Source organism: Symphalangus syndactylus, chromosome 14 (genome assembly GCF_028878055.3).
Source record: "Symphalangus syndactylus isolate Jambi chromosome 14, NHGRI_mSymSyn1-v2.1_pri, whole genome shotgun sequence".
NCBI lineage: Eukaryota > Metazoa > Chordata > Mammalia > Primates > Hylobatidae > Symphalangus > Symphalangus syndactylus.
Genome location: NC_072436.2, coordinates 47,377,615 through 47,387,905, shown reverse-complemented (window position 1 = coordinate 47,387,905; position 10,291 = coordinate 47,377,615). Strand labels below are relative to the sequence as shown.

General features: G+C 39.0%; 1 non-coding gene across 1 annotated transcript; it reads left to right on the top strand.

Moving 5' to 3' along the window:
• Positions 1-498: 498 nt before the first annotated feature.
• Positions 499-711, top strand: LOC129463386 (small nucleolar RNA U3). Its single transcript, XR_008651158.1, has one exon. It is a non-coding gene; the product is annotated as a small nucleolar RNA U3 (small nucleolar RNA).
• Positions 712-10,291: the final 9,580 nt, after the last annotated feature.

Below are 10,291 nucleotides of genomic sequence, written 5' to 3'. Positions count from 1 at the left end.
GACTTTTGGCCTGTGCCTTTGTTTTGTTTACTTGTAAATTGGGGACAAAAATAATAACAGGCTTATGGGATTCTTGTGGTGATGTCAATTGGTTAATTTTATAAAAGGTGCTTAGAAAATTGCCTGGAATATAATATGCACTTAATAAATGTTATTGGCTATTATTATTGCTAATTAATTAATCATTATCATTTCTAGATCTACAGCATGGACTGACTCAAGGTGTACTCCTCTAAATCGTACTGTAAGGCTTCCTCATCAAGTTACCTACCTTCTAATAGAGTCTCCTCATCGGCTGAAATGTTTACTCACATAGAGTTAATGACAGTGTCTGCATTAGAGGATTTGGCCAAGATCAAATTAGATATTGCAATGGAGTGCTGAGGACAACAGCTGGCATGCTTAAAATGCTTGCTAAATGTGTACACGTGCACAAGTTCTGTTTTATTAATAAAAACCAACACCTATGTCACTCTCTTGTTTCCAATTATGTAATGTAAGACTATTCTTCTAGGGATCATTTCTGTAGTTCAGTACCAGAGACGGTTCTCTGACAGTGTGGAGCACCAGAAACCACGAGAAGGCGGCACAGCAATCTCTCCTGAGCGTGGAGCCTGCTCTTAGTGTTGTTTTGTTACAGCTGCTGTTTGCCATTGATGATCGTTCTCTTCTTTCAGGAGAGTAAGAAGGCGGGGATGCAGTCTGAGTGGTTTCCATTAGGACTTTGAAAAAAATCATGTAATAGTTCCTTATTGAATATAGCCACTGTTCCCAACATGTTAGACGCTAAGAAACCCTTTGTCACATAATAAATTTCAAGCAGCTGTAAATGCTCTAAATACCTATGTGAGACTTCAGCAACATGGCAGACCCAGCTATAGAGAAGTCCACCTCTTGATATGAATGCATAAATATGTTGAAAACGGGTAACAATGCACAAGCAGATTGAAAAGACAAAAGGAACCCTCCCAGTACTAGAATCTCAAAGCTCATGCAAAGCTAGAGCAGATGCCACCACTGCTCACAGGAGTATCTTCCTTGATACGGACCCTAGGGCTTGAGGGTGTGACTTTAACAACCACATTGGAACAGGTGAGAAAACCTCTCACCTGAATTAGGTGGACAGCTGGAATAGCTTTTTTTGTTTTTTCCTTTTTTTTTTAGGCAGAGTTTCACTGTTGTTGCCCAGACCGATCCTTCCTTCCTTCCTTCCTTCCTTCCTTCCTTCCTTCCTTCCTTCCTTCCTTCATTCCTTCCTTGCTTTTTGATGGAGTTTTGCTCTTGTCACCAGGCTGGAGTGCCACGGTGTGATCCCGGGTCACTGCAACTTCGGCCACTCAGGTTCAAGTGATTCTCCTGCCTCAGCCTCCCAAGTAGCTGTGATTACAGGCATGCACCACCACACCTGGCTAATTCTTTTTATTTAGTAGAGATGGGGTTTCACCATGTTGGTCAGGCTGGTCTCAAACTCCTGATCTCAGGTGATCCACCCACCTCAGCCTCCCAAAGTGCTGGGATTACAGGTGTGTGCCACCACACCCAGCCCTGGAATAGCTATTTTTATAAAACCAAGACTGTCTAGGTCACACAAAGAGAAATTAACTCCACTCACCAACCTGGGGAAACAGCAGTGTAACTTTCTCCCTGCTGACAGCTATAAAGGAGAAAAAGGTCTCCTGCAAGAAATCAAAACACCAACTTTGTGCCATGAGTGCATGGGAAGATCAAATTTATATTATTATCCAGGTGTATGGGAGCCTTAAATGGGATTTTATCTGTAATATGAAATCCCAATGAATCTAAAAAAAAAAAAAGTTGCTTTGTAGAGACAACTATGCAACTGGGGTGGTGGCATATGACTCCTCCCACACTAAACAACCCACCAGATACAAATCATAACTAAAGAACAAGAAATATGCAAAAAAGCTGGCCCTTTTAATAACAAATATAATTGTGGTAATTAATATGTTTAAAAACATTAGATAGGTTAAACAGCAGATTAGATAAAGCTGACAAAAGACTCAATAAACTGGAAAACAATTCTGAGAAAAGTCCCTCAAAATGCAGTACAAATAAATAAAAAATGTAAAGTGTCAAAAGAGTTAAGCAACAGAAATAATGTCCCATATTCATCTAATAAGAAATCCACCAAGAAGAATATTTGAAGAAAAAATAATTGATAATTTTGCAGAGCTGAAGAAAATCAGATTAGAGAAGCACCCTGATTCCCAAACAAGTAAAAATAAATTTATACCTAGACCCATCAAAATAAAATTAGAAAACATAAAAACAAAGGAAATAAAGATAATTAGAAAAAAATTGAGATTACTCACAAAGTAAGCACATGGTGCTGACTGCAGGCATCTCTTCATCTATCATAAAGGCCAGAAAAAAGTAGAACTTGTTAACCTATAGGCAGTTAAACTGTTATTTACAAGTGAAAGTAAAATAAAGATGAGTTTACAGAGTATAGCATTCATAGACTGTTAGTCAAGAAATACTAAAAAAAGATACTGAACAGAAACTGAATAGGCTGGACACAGTGGTTCATGCCTGTAATCCCAGCACTTTGGGAGGCCAAGGTGGGTGGATCACCTGAGGTCACGAGTTCTAGACCAGCCTGGCCAACATGGTCAAACCCCATCTCTACTAAAAATACAAAAAATTAGCTGGGCGTGGTGGCATGCACCTGTAATCCCAGCTACTCAGGAAGCTGAGGCAGGAGAATCGCTTAGGCCTGGGAGGCGGAGGTTACTGTGACCTGGGATCACACCACTGCACTCCAGCCTGGGTAACAACAGCAAAATTCCATTGAAAGAAAGAAAGAAGGAAAGAGAAAGAAAGAAAGAAAAGAAAGAGTGAAAGAAAGAAAAGGAAGAGAGAAGAAAGAAAGAAAGAAAGAAAGAAAGAAAGAAAGAAAGAAAGAAAGAAAAAGAAGAGGAAGGAAGGAAGGAAGGAAGGAAGGAAGCAAGGAAGGAAGGAAGAAACTAAATACAGAGGAATGAAAAGTGAATTGCAAAAGACTGATGATTTTGAAAATTTATAAATATAAATGAATCTAAACTGACTTATTAAGAAAAATTAAAAGTATATCTAAACTTGGAAAGCTTAAAAATAAGGACTCAAAATCCCATTCAACAATAGCATAGAAAATAAAAGAGGGGACAATAAGAGCTAAAGGATTTAGTTCCTCTTGGAGAGAGTAGAAATGCTGATAAGCTTAGACTCTTCACATCAAAAGTGCTTGTTAAAGTATAAGGGTATTGGCCAGGTGTGGTGGCTCACACCTGTAACCCCAGCACTTTGGGAGACCAAGGCAGGGGGATCACCTGAGGTCAGGAGTTCGAGACCAGCCTGGCAAACATAGTGAAACCCCATCTCCACTAAAAGTGCAAAAAAATTAGCTGGTTGTGGGCACCTGTAATCCCAGCTACTCAGGAGGCTGAGGCAGGAGAATCACTTGAACCCAGGAGGCGGAGGTTGCAGTGAGACAAGATCGAGCCACTGCACTCCAGCCTAAGCAACAGAGTGAGACTCCATCTTAATAATAATAATAATATAATAAGGGCATTGCAGAACCAGGATTTTGGGGACCTGAATCCTATATAATCTGGGGAATTTACATTATTTTCTCTTAGGAATTAAAAACTATTTTAAATTTTTCAAATTTTACAAAAACAACTGAGCCACATTGCTATGGCTTAGAGGAGGACCGTGCATGTAAGGGGCCAGAAGGCTATACTTCCTTAGCTAAATCTAGCTGTAGTGCAACTTTTAGAAAAATCAAAATAAAATGCTTAAATCATGTTCCAATCCAAGGAGGTGAGAGGATAAAAATAAAGAAATGCTGTCAAACTAATAAAATCAAAAAAAAAGAAAAGAAAAAGTAAGCAAAGTCACTGAAAATTGAAAACATAAAATAACATAGTATAAAATTTCCAAATAAACCAGTAATTACAATAAAAAATTAATGAGCTAAATGTTCAACTTAGTTAGAAAAAATTAGAAATGAAGTCCAAAGAAATAGAAGGAAAAAATAAAAAGATAATAGATATTAATGAACTAGAAAATACAGAAAAAATAATGAGGATGAAGAGAACTGAAATTAGTCGCCATTCTTTCTAAGGAAATTCCTGACATTTAATTTTCACAAACAAGGCCTCTCACCTCCTGGGTTGCCAAAACATTAAGAAGAGTTTGTTAAGTTTGAAATTCTAATTTTTTATTCCCTCATATATCTTATATCTTGCAACTCTTTTGTCCCAGATGCAAATTTGCAAATTTGAGTCAACCAATCATAAAAATCATTTCTACTTGTTTCCATTGAGTGATACTTTCAGGCCTCACATCAGTCCAAAATCCTGAGGTCTGGGTTACCTTTTATCTTTTTGTTGAGCCCTGGATAGAAGCAGATACTTTTTAGACTGGGCAATAAGAAACTGGAAGTCACAGCTGTGTAGAGGGCATCATATATTTATTGCCTGCTCCCCAGGGCTGTGTTTCACAGGTACCCAGAATAGAGGTATGACACTTAAATAATGAATTTTTGATTAGAAAGAACAGGAACAAGCTTCTCAGGCTGACTCATTCACACTTCTTTTATTTCTTCTTCATTTTCTTTTATTTTCTCTTTATCACCCACCTTGTCTTTAATCAGATGGATATACACATGAATCACAGGATAGAGTCTGGCACTAAATGGCCTCTGAAAGGATCATAGCTACGCCTTCAAACTGATTCATATCTAAAGTGCCCCCAAAAGGTTGCCAGCATGCTCCACCCTGAATTCTAAAACAGCGGTACTCCTTGGAAAAGGGAAGTCTCTTTCACTGCCTAATCATTCCAGTCTGAGGAGAGACAGCCCCCAGTGGACCACAGGCCAGGAGCTGTATGCAGCACATTAAGAAAATCCTCCAAAATGCAAACCAAAAAAAAAATATTTTTCATCATCAGAAAAAAAAAGTGAAAGAAAGAATTAGATGGGGAAAAAAATGGATCTTCCTCTCTCAGCCTCAGAATGTCAGTTGAAGCTCAGAAGGACTCTTTTATTACACAGATAATTCAAAGCAAGAAATCTGCTGTCAGGATAGGGACAGCCTCTGGGCTGAACAGGGCAACAAGTTCGGGTCACCTCCATGGCCTTGCTGCTCCACAGGTGAATGTGGCCTGAAATAAAGGTATAAATTATCAGCATGGCACATGGGACTTAGCCTTCCAATGCCCCTCCATTAACCTTCTACCCTCCTCCTGCCTGCAATCACCATGTGGAAAAAAGGTCCCCGTGTGGTCTGGCAGAAGGTAACGCAAATGTTTCACTGACTTTTGAATGAAGAAAGGTAAAAAAAAAAAAAAAAAAATCCTAACTGTGGCATATAAAAGACACAGCAATCTAGGATTTGGTTGTTTCCTATGGAAGGTGTGTGATTTTTTCACTCTCCCTCTATTTTTTGCTTTAAAAAAAATAATTGTTAAGTTTTTCAACATTGTGGCCTTAGGAGGTAATTTGCTAAATAGGACAAAATTAGCTGATTTTTGGACCATTTAAAAGAACATTTCTTTTGAAAGCATATAAAATGTATTAAAGCAATCTTCGGAGTCTTTACCCCTGCTTGAGATTTTAATTTACTCCAAGCTAATAAATTATCCCCCCCTCTCAGAAGCTATTGAAAAATTTCAGTTAAATCCTTTTTAAATTTTAATGTGTTCAATTGAATCCCGGGCAATTTAGACATACACACTCACAGCTTGGGGTGGTCAGCTCACCAAGGCAAGACTGAAAAGGGGTCAGATTAACGTGAACCCCTCTGCCCCCTGGGATTACCAAGGTGATATTAACGAATGCGATCTCCCCCCACACATACAGGCCTGATGGTTGGATAATTACTTCTCCACAACAGCATGTAACAAATGCCCCTATTTGAAGGCCAAGACCATTTTCTCTGCAGCTGGAGGAGGCTGCAGCGCAGGCAGGAGGAGGTGGAAGCCAGGAGGGGTGGAAGTGGGGAGGAAAGAAGAAGGGAGCAGGAAGCCGGGTGGCTCTAATCAGAGAAGGCAACGGCAGCGCCGGGATCTGGGTCACTTTGGTCGTAGGGTTTGCTGAAGCACAAAGGCTCACTTCATCTCAGGCAGAGCTCTGTGTTACCTCTGCACACTTATCAGAAATATTTTTTCAGGCTATCAATTATTATATTTGAACATTGCATCCCGGCTCTGGGGAGCCCTTAGCAAGCTGTAGCAAAAATCAATCCAGTTTTACAACTTTTACCTTGGCAGAGCTCCAGCCCTTTATCTACCTTATCCATAATTTAAAGATGCCATATCTCTTTCCATGGCACGGATATATTCCCAAGTATGACATGTCCTTGATAAACAACAATAATTTTTTAAAGTTTGCACTGGTTAGTCTGGGTAGGGTTAACTTTCATGGAAGTTGCAGGCATCACCATGGTCGTTCCTTCTTGTCAATAATAATCATTACAGCAGTGGTTAGCAATACTAATTGCTTTGTCTTCCTTTGCTTCTCCTTTCCATACTGTCTGTTATATATGACTTTGGCCCTGAGCGCTGATGTAATTGATCATATTGGAGAATCCATTGCATTTTTTTTTTTTAAACTCACCAATTGGAAACAGAATCTGAGTCTTAACTTGGAAAAAATTTGAAGTCTTCCATATGGCTGTGAACACATGACCTTGAACTTGCCTCTTTCCTTGATGCACTGGGGAGGTGGCACTGGGGACAAAGAGAATGTACTTTGTTAGCTGGGGGCACTTATGTGTGGACAAAGGGGATTGGCCATGTGGCTGGCACCTTGAAAGAGGTTATGTATCAAATCCAGAGTGGCAAGATTGAAGAGGACATGGTGCTTCTCAGGGAAAAGTTTACTATCTTTCCTAAGGTGAGAAATTAGAGCTGAGGCTGCTGTTCTCACATGTGGCCAAGTTTGTGTAGGTGGCAAAAACGATCATCTAATCTGGCCTTCAGATGATCCGTGTAGAAAAAAGAAGAAAAGAAGAAGCCCTACCTTACAGCCACATTTTGAAAAGGCTTTTCTAATGTGAGTGTATTTTAGATGTCATCAGTATCTCAATCTCTTTGGTAAGTCTTTATGTATAGATAAACCAGTGATCAGATAGGTTGGTTTTCAGGTTACTTACTTTGTACTTGTGCTAGTTCCAAATGTGTTTTATGTGCTTTTTGTGCATCTCATTTCTGCAAGTTCCCTTAGAGCATTTAGCCAGAGGCTGACACAATCCTCTTTCTATCTTTGAATAGTTATCCACCAAATGTTTTGATAACTGTAGCTGCTGTGAAATCAAAGTAGAACAGACATCAAATGAAAAATGAATGTTCAGAACCTGCAATTTTAAAAACCAGCAAATTAAGAACTTAATGCTTCTCCCATCAGTCCATCAATCTATCCATCCATCATTCTTTTGGCCATTCTGGTTCTCAGATGAGAAAAGAAAGCTCATAGATGAAATTTCCACTTACAGATTCACAGGAAGTTTCAAAATAGTACAGAGAGGTCTCATATACCCTTCATCCAGTTTCCTCCAATGGTTACATCTTATGTAATTATACCACAACAGGAAATTCACCATGACACAACATAAATGTATGATTCTATGTCATTTTTTCATAGTACTTGTGATATTCATGTAACCACGATCAAGATATAGAACTATTCCATCACCACCAACCTGTTTCCTCTTTGCAGTCATATCAGGCCCTGTCACTCATTAACAACCAGTAATGTTTGTTTTGTTTTGTTTTCAATTTCAAATATCATTATTTTTCCTACACAAAGTTGGATTGTGTTTTTATTCAGTCTCCAATCTCTGTCTTTTAGTTTGTGTATTTACAGCATTTACATCTAATGTATTTGTTGATACAGTAAAGCTTAAGTCTGCTGTTTTCTGTTCTGTTTTCTGTTTGTTCCCTGTTTGCTTTTTTCCTGCCTTCCTGTGGATCACTTGAATGTTTTTAGAATTCCATTTTGGCTTATCTGTAGTGTTTTTGGGTATACAGCTTCATAATTTTTAGTAGTTGCTTTAGATATTACCACATTTATAACTCATCAAAGTCTAATGGCATCAACTATTTCTTCTCTTTTGGGACTTCAGTGACACAAATGTTAGTTTTTTACTATGGTTGTGCATTTTCCTGAGGCTCTTGTCCACCCCCTCCCCGCCCCCCTCCCCCCAACAAACCCCAGACAGTCTATTTTATCTCTATTTTTCAGCTTGGGTAGTATCTAGTTATCTGTCTATCTTTCAGGTCAATAGACTCATCTGTCTTCTTCACTTGCTGTTGAGTTCATTCACTGAGTTTTTAAATTTCAGTTATTATATTTTTCAGTCCGAAAATATCCATTTTCTTCTTCTTTATATTTCTATTTTCTCTGCTGAGACTTTCTCATTTTTATTTGTTCCAAGCATGTTTGTAATTCCTCACTGAAGCAGTTGTATATGGCTGTTTTTAAAGTTTTGTCAAATAACTCTAGAATTTGTGTCATCTCCACATTAGTGAATGCTCATGTTCTTTCCTCTTTCAATTTATAATTTCTCTAATACTTTTATATGTGACCTTAGATTAAAACCTGGAAGCATTAGGTATCATGTTATATGACTTCTCCTCTTATTTAAATTTTGTGTTTTAGCAGGCCTCCTCAACATGGCTCTGGCTGAGCACAGGGGAGAACTGCCTTGTTACTACCAGGTGGATATGAAAGTCTAGGCTCTCCACTTGGCCTCCTTTGACACCTGAGAGGAGGGGAATTCTTTTTACTGTTGGGAAGGGTATTAATGCTGAGAGATCTACCCACTAGCCCGTCTTGATCCTATCCTGGCTGGGAGGGACAAAGGTGCCTGTTTAATACTCCCCACGTATCCTCCACTGACACCAAAGCAGGTGGAAGGATCACCTTGCTGCTCATCAAGCAGTGAGAGTCTTGATGCTCAGCCACATCTTCCCTGACACTACCCCAGGGAGGGAGAAGAGGCGTCCCCTTGCTGGGTGGGAGTGCTGGAAGTCAAGGTTCCCTGAGTAGTCTCCACTGACAGCACACGGGGTGGGAGTGGGTCATTATCCCTTGGGGTGGGTGGGATTCATTACCACCAGTGGGATGAAATTTCAAGCTCCCTTGGCTTTGTGTGATGCAACTAGAGCTGAGTGAAGAGCGGACATCTTACCACAGCCTTGTGAAGGTGGAAGTCTAGACTCCGCTCACCCAGACTCTGCTGGCAGAAGGGCTGGGGCACCAGTTTCCCCGAGGGGCTTTCTGGAACAGAACATTTATTGTCTAAAAGTTTTCTGTTTGACTAGGCTAGGCTTTCCTTTTCTTGGTGCTTTAGCTTTTCTTGGGGCTTTTTTGGTCTATCCCCACTCTTGTTTCCAGGTTGCTGGCTTCTCCAGTATCCTGGCTGGGACATCTTAGGCAAATAGAAAACTCAGAAAACTCACTGACATGTCATTTCTTGGTTTCCATAGTCCTGAGCCGGTCTGACCTCTGTCCACTTTGCAGAGTTCTTGTGTATGTTTCTTCCATAGTGTCCGTGGCTTTTAGTGGCTCTCAGTGGGAGGACAAGGGGAAAGGACATCTACTCCATCTTCCCAGAAGTGAAAGTCTTTTTTTAATGTCTTCTTAAATTAATATATTGTATAAAAAAAGACTTACCCATGGCTGTTCTATGGCTAGATGTATTAATAGACAAATGAGTTATTTTTTCAGGTATTGAACTTTACCACATAAGTAGCATTTGTGTTCATTAAAATTTGAAAGCAAATATCAACAACAAAGTTCTGATGATAACTGCCTCATTTTAATATTTATGTAGAACCTGCTGCATCATAAATATTGAGTTATGCTATTATTCCTGTCTATCCTGGCTTTTAATAAATGTAAAATCTGGCAAATATTACCATATCTATTCCTTATTTACCTTTGAACTTAAGAATAGAAAATGTATTTCCTCATTAAAACTTGAAAAATGTCTATTTTGTGAGTAGAATCTCTACAGATTCTATTTACCTATCTCTCTCTCACTACCAAAATATTCTCCCTGACCTGTTCTATCTTCATCATTTTTTGTAAATGCAGATAAAAATAAAATTATTCACGTACCTCATAGCTATGAAAAAGCAATGAAATAAACAGTTGTTTTTATCTTCTTTTAATTATATGAAAAAGAGAAGCTAAAAGAAAGAATTCTTTTTAAGTGGGGGTAAGTCTGAGAGATAGATGACAAGGGAAGAAAAAGAAAAACAAGAAGAAAAAGGAGAGGTCATC